This window comes from Lathyrus oleraceus, chromosome 2 (assembly GCF_024323335.1).
Source record: "Lathyrus oleraceus cultivar Zhongwan6 chromosome 2, CAAS_Psat_ZW6_1.0, whole genome shotgun sequence".
NCBI classification, from domain to species: domain Eukaryota; kingdom Viridiplantae; phylum Streptophyta; class Magnoliopsida; order Fabales; family Fabaceae; genus Lathyrus; species Lathyrus oleraceus.
Window position 1 is genome coordinate 121,947,250 of NC_066580.1, and position 7,198 is coordinate 121,954,447.

The following is a 7,198-nucleotide window of genomic DNA, read 5'->3' on the forward strand; positions in this document are numbered from 1 at the left end:
ATACCCTTACATTTATCCCTACACCCCTACATTTCATAAAAATACCAATTTTATCCTTATATATTTTAAACTAATTTATTTTTTATTTTTTTAAATTGTGTATTAGAAGACTTTACAAAAGAGTTCCGGTAGTCATTTTTCAAATATTTTTTTAATATTTTTTTTGTATACCGGAAGATTTTGCAAAAGAGTTCCGGTAGTCAATTTTTGTGTACCGGAAGACTTTGCAAAAGAGTTCCGGTAGTCATTTTTCAAGTATTTTTTAAAATATTTTTTTGTGTGCCGGAAGACTTTGCAAGAGTTCCGGAAGTCAATTTTTGTGTACCGGAAGACTTTGGAAAAGAGTTTCGGTAGTCATTTTTCAAATATTTTTTAAATATTTTTTTGATGTACCGGAAGACTTTGTAAAAGAGTTCCGATACTCATTTTTCAAGCATTTTTTTAATCTTTTTTTTGTATACAGGAGACTTTACAAAAGAGTTCCGGTAATCAATTTTTGTGTACCGGAACTCTTTTGCAAAGTTTTCCGATACACAAAAAAAAAGTTAAAAAATACTTCCGGAACTCTTTTGCAAACTCTTCCAATATGTAAAATAAAATTTAAAAATAAAATAATAAATTAGTAAAAAATATATAAGGATAAAGTTGATATTTTTTTTAAAATGTAGGGATACATGTATAAATACAAGATATAAGGAAAGTTCTAGGGGAGAAATCACTCAGTTACAACTCAAGCCTTATTCACTTCTTGTTCAAGCCATTCTCTCACATACTGACCTCGCCGGTGAAACCACCCTGCCGCGGCGGAAATCACTTCCGGCGGCGGGGGCCCTCCCATGAAACAAATTCAACCACCAAAATGAACCTTACTTCTCCTCTCTTCTCACCTATTGTTGTTTTCATGAAATTTCTAACCTAAATCCTAATTTGAAACCAAGGACACAAATGATTCCTAAAAGAAAATTCCCGAGTTAATAGCTAACACGGAGGAATCAAAGCCTAATTCATTAGAGATTTGATTCCTTAGGTTCAAGACTACATAGCGGTAGCAGCGATAACGCAAATTGAAGAAGAAAAGTGGAAGCTTACCTACCGGAGCAACTCTGGTGGTTCTTCAAGTGGCGGTGCTAAGAACAACGGGTCCAAAAGACTTGTTCTCCTTCAGGTAACCTCTGTGGTTGATGGTGCGTGAGATTGAGAGAGTCGAGCTTTGTGTTGTTATTGAATATGGCAGAAGAGTGTGAAGAGAATATATTGAAATTGTAGAGAAATTGGGAGATTTGATTGAGAGTGATGTGAGGTTGATGAGTTAGAGGCTTAAGCTCAACCAATTGAAGCTTCAATGGCCGTGTGATGGGAGCATTGGTGAGGGTGAGTTCAGAGAGAGATGAAGATTGATGATTGAGAAGATTTCATGCAAATGATTGGTTCCCCCCTGAAATTGGTGGTGGTGATGAACTTTTATAGGCGTCAGAGTTAACAGAGTTTGGACTCTGTTAGCTCACTCATGTGCAATTCAGTTAGAGTTGGTTCACAGGGTTAAATTTCTATTATAGTTAGTTAGATTAGTTGTTAGTTAAGTTAGGGTTAGTTACTAGTTGAGTTTCTGTTAGGAGAAAATTTTGTTAGTTAGTTTTTCAATTATTTAGATAGCTGTTAAAGTTAGTTTGGAGTTAGTTATTGTTAACTGAAAATGAATATTTAGGAGGTTGTGTAAAATCAGTTAATGTTAGTTGAGCTTGGAAAGTGAGATTATTTTAAGTTTAAATTGGAATTTGTTATCATGTTAAGTGCATTCGGTTGAATTAGTTGTGGTCTGTTAGAATCTGGTAAGTGTAATTCAGTTAGTGTTAGAAGGTTGATTTCTGTTATGAGTTGGTTAGTGCAGTTAGTTTGAAATATGATAAAGTTAGTTGATGGTTTCGATGCTTGAAATGGATATTTAATAGTTTATGTATTGAATGCAATTATGAATTGGACTATTAGTGCTAATGTAAGTCTATTTAGATTTAGGTTGAATAGCTTAAAATTCTGTAAAAAAAATGGTTGTTGAACTTGTGAACTTGCTATGCCATGCCATGAGTTTAATTTCTCACAGGATAATGTAATCACTAAAACAAGTCGTCCTTTGTACATCTGATATAAAAGCTGGGATACAAAGTTCACTATTGCTTCAAGCTAACTATTGGTGCCTCTTGGAATGAAGGTACTGCTGCACTTGAATTATTGGATTGTTTTTGCATCAATGAATATTCCATTAAGTTGAGTCGAATAATACATGTTAGTTAATTGTGATTGGTTGAAGTGAACTGTCAAAAGTGGACTTATGCACATTATATTTGTCCCTTAGAAATGTAGTTTTACTATTAGATAGACGTTAAGAAAAAATATGAAATATGTGAGGCAAAATTGTTAATGATTGCTTACTGTATTGTTAATATGGGTTTAGTTCATTTTAAAAAGGTTAAACTTAGCAGAAAGACTTCCCCCTGTATTACAATTGTTAGATTTGTATTATTGGTTGTTAACAGTTAGTGAGATTGAATATGAGCTATTGGCCTTTGAATAAAAATTATTAGTCAGCTGTCCAAATGCTTGAAGGGTTAATGTTATGACTGCTAGAACTTGATTGTGAAAATTATCCTACATGTTATAATGGATTAACTTGGATGTTTTGTTGTAATTGTGCTAATTATACATTGTGGTTGTATTGCAGGTTCAATGTGATATGGACAAGGCCATGAACAAGTAGACCCTTTGAAAGATCAAGTATTTATGGAGGATTTGTGCATAAGAAGAGATGGATTATGGGAGAAGACAATGTGGGAATTAGGATTTTAGGTTTAGGGGTTGACTTTGGTCAATTGGTTAACCAAAAAGTCAATAGTTGGCCGGAGTCAACTATAGGCCACAATTTGTAATTTTCGTGTAAAGTTTGTAACTTGGATTGTGAATGATGTAATGAATGATTTGATCGCTTGTAATAAGAATGATCCTCTTTGAATGACCTGATGCTGTCCCTTTCAAAACAAATGCTTCCCCTCCAAAAATCAATCTCTGAAATGAACCCTTTGATCCCTTGAATGATACCATTGCTATGAAAAAAACAAAATTAAAGATACTCACCCAATAAGAATAAAAATGATTGTCAAAAGGTACCCCTCAATGGTGGACTTTCGGGGACTAGAATCAAAACCCGTAGCTAAAATGGCTAGAGGTCCAAAACCAAAGATTTAGGGTTCTTATGAAGACATAACTCAAAAACCAAAAATGTCCAAATGAAGTAACAACCTTCCAATCACCTTAATGCTTTGTAACCAAGAACCTTTGAACCAAATGATGGCACTTGAAGCATGCACTTGTGAATTAATGACCTAAATGAACGTGACATGAATATGCGGATGAATGCATGGTAGTATCTAAATGACTGGTTAATAAGAGAGCCATGTATGGAAAGGGATGTGGTAATAAACCAGATGAAATTGAAAAAATGAGGGAAATTTTTGGGATATGATAGGTGTCATGAGACATCATGCTAATGAATTCCAGAGTTATGATACAAAGTGCTTCAAATATGGAAAGACGAGTCATAAAGTTGCTGATAAGAGTAATGGGATAACTTACTATAACTATGGAGAGCAGGGACGCATCAGTACTAATTATCAAAAGCCGAAGAAGGTCTAGTATGAAGGGAAGGTCTTTGCTTTGTTTAGTTCAGAGACCACTAGTTAAGACATATTTATTAATGGTATGTGCTTTATTAATAATATACCCTTAATTGTTATTATTGACACGGGTGCGACACATTTGTTTATTTTTTAGGTTTGTGCTAAGAGGTTAAACCTCAAGTTGTCTTCTATGTATGGGAGTATGGTCATCGATACTCCGGCTCTAGGATCGGTATTGATGTTGTGGGTTTGCTTGAATTGTCTGTTGACTATATATGGGTAAGAATTTTGGGATGTATATACTCTATTTACCGTTAAGAAAACTTTATGTTATCCTTGGTATGAACTGGTTTGAGTTCAACCATGTCTATATTAACTGTTTTGACAAGATAGTCTCATTTCCAAAGATCGTGCGAGAAAAAGATATGTTTGTGTCTGCTATGCAGGTAGATGAGTCTGTGAAAGATGGGGCGATGGTGTTTATGGTGTTAGCTTAATTGGAAGTTAAGAACAAATGAGTAATTAGTGAATTACCAGTTGTTTGTGAATTCCAAAAAGTATTTCCTGATGACATAAATGATTTGCCGCCAGAGCGTGAGATAGATTTCATAATTGACTTAGTACCAGCTACGAGTCTGGTGTCAATGGCTTCATACTGGATATCTGATACAGAGTTGAGCGAATTGAAAAAAGAAACTAGAGGACTTACTCGAGAAGAATTTTATTCGGCCTAGCGTTTCGCCTTGGGGTGCGCCGATGTTGTTAGTGAAGAAGAATGACGATAATATCCGTTTGTCTGTTAACTATCGGCAGTTGAATAAAGTCATTATCAAGAACAAGTATCTGCTTCCGAGAATTGACAATTTAATGGATCGATTAGTGGGTGCTTGCGTCTTCAGTAAGATTGATTTGAGGTCAGGGTATCATCAGATTCGTGTGAAGATTGAAGATATTCTGAAGACTGCATTTAAAACGAGGTACAATCATTACGAGTATTTAGTGATACCATTTGGTTTGTCTAATGCTCTTGGTGTATTCATGGAGTATATAAATAGAATTTTTCATCAGTATTTGGATAAGTTTATGGTAGTGTTTATCGATGATATCCTGATTTATTCGAAGATGAATGAAGAGCATGCTGAAATTCTGAGGGTTGTGTTGAAGTTGTTGCAAGAGAAGCAATTGTATGCTAAGTTGTACACCTCATCCTTTTTCATCTAGTTTATTGCAAAAATGTTTTGAAAATAACTTGACGTTGGATCAAGTGTTTGAAGTTTGAATTGTATGAATTAAATGGAAGAGGTATTTGATGTTGGATCAAACATACACATCGCATTCAATTAAAATTGATTTGGAAAAATACTTGACGTAGGATCAAGTTTATTTTTGTTTCTTTTGGAAAAGGGTGTTTTTTATCGTTATGGTTTTATCTTTTTTATTAGCATGTAGAGGAAAGCAATAAAAAATTGAAAGTGCTAAGACTATTACACGTTCATGGGATTGTGAACAGTTTACCCGTAATGGGGGGGGGGGGGGGATTTGAATTATAAACCACATAAGAATTAAAAAGATTCACATATGCATACAAAACATACGACCATTGATCATGCCTAAAAATCATTCAAGTGGAAAAATAATTCATTCAAGAGTAAAGTCATGGAATCAAATTCTAATGAGTTAAAAATTAAGACTAGTCCTAATTAAATTGCTAATTAAAGTCTAAAGGGAAATATCTTGATTACTTCTAAAACTCTAAATGAAAATTATTCTAAAAAACTAATGATCATTATTTATCATTTTCCGATCATGAAATGGATTAATGAGAAACTCAATTAAATCCTAATTATCTAAGCATCAATATCATTTTCAAAGAATCTTTAATGTCAATGTTGGTGCAAAGGTAGAATATATGATGAATGGAAATATTCTTATTCAGAGAATGATGGCTACAAAAAGGATTAAAAGTTACAATGATTGACACCCTATTTATAAGCCTCTAACAAACTTAAATATGAATCAAATCTAATATTTAAATCTAATATCTAACAAACTTAAATATGAATCAAATCTAATATTTAAATCTAATATCTAACAAACTTAAATATGAATTAAATCTAATAATTAAATCTAATACCATCCCTTAATTCATATTCCATCAAAACTTGTAACACCAATTCCATCCCTTAATCTGAGAAATTGATCAGTCTTGATAGCTTTCGTCAGAACATCTGCCAACTGCTTCTGAGTGCTGCAGTGTACAACTTCTAACACTCCCCTCTGAACTTGATGTCTCAGAAAATGATACTTGGTCTCAATGTGCTTGCTTCTCCCATGCAACACTGGGTTTCTGGCAAGATTGTTTGCAGACTTGTTGTCAATCATCAGCTTCAGAGGTTTGTTTACTTTAATCTTCAGATCCTGCAATAGATTCAGAATCCACACAGCTTGGCATGCAGTAACAGCAATCTTACAATTCTTCAGATCAAATCTCTTCAGAAGTTCTAATTCATACTTGAGCTGATGCAAAATAATACCTTTCTCAGAGTATCTGAACTCCATCCCTAGAAAGTATGTCATTTTGCCTAGATCAGTCATTTCGAATTCATTCATCAGAACTTTCTTGAACTTGGCTATCTCTTGTTCAGAACTTCCAGTCTTGTTTCTCTCTATAGCATCAAGCTCTTCTTTCATGGCCTTCAGCCAGAGCTTCTGCTTAAGAGCCTCTTCTGTACTTATGGGTTCAGAGTCTACTAACATGGCACACTGAATAACTTCTCCTTCAGAGTCTACTTCAGTGTCTTTCAGCATGTCAAATTCTGCATATCTTCTGGGGATGTTTCTGATTCTTTGTGGTCTCTGAACTTGTTCAGAGTCTTGAGCTTCAGAGTTTCTAGCTTCAGATGGTTGACTTCCTCCAGAGCTTTGACCATCTTCAGGGTCTGGCATATTTCCAGAGTCTGAATTGCCACCAGAATCTGGATTACCATCAGAGTCTGGGTCATCTGGATCATCAGAGTCACCTTCATCTTCTGAGTCTTCTCCAGAGTCAGAATCACTATCAGAATCAGAATCAACGTCAGAGTTTACTCCAACCTCAGAAATTCTGAACTCTGACCTTTCTTCAGAGGTTCTAACATCAGAGTCAGATTGAGACTTATCCCAATTCCAAACTTCTGATTCCTTCACAATCACATCTCTGCTGAATTCAATTTTATTGGTTTCTGGACAATAGAGCTTGTATGCACCTGTACTGTGGTACCCTATCAGAATCATCACTTTGCTTCTATCATCCAGCTTCTGTCTTCTGGCTTCTGGAACATGTTTATAGCAAACAGAACCAAACACCTTCAGATGACTAACACTTTGCTTATCTCCAGTCCACTTCTGTATTGGAACTATTTCCTTCAACTTCTTCGTAGGACATCGGTTGAGTACATACGTTGCAGTGGCAACAGCTTCTCCCCAGAGCTTCTGAGGAAGTTTCTTCTCCTTTAGCATGCTTCTCACCATATCAAGCAAAGTGCGGTTTC

The 7,198-nt window shown here is 34.9% G+C and overlaps 1 long non-coding RNA gene across 1 annotated transcript; it reads left to right on the forward strand.

The window, feature by feature from the left end:
• The first annotated feature begins 690 nt into the window (after positions 1-690).
• On the forward strand, positions 691-3,007 carry LOC127118419 (uncharacterized). Its single transcript, XR_007802209.1, has 2 exons — positions 691-2,206; positions 2,717-3,007. It is a non-coding gene; the product is annotated as an uncharacterized LOC127118419 (long non-coding RNA).
• The last annotated feature ends 4,191 nt before the right edge of the window (positions 3,008-7,198 follow it).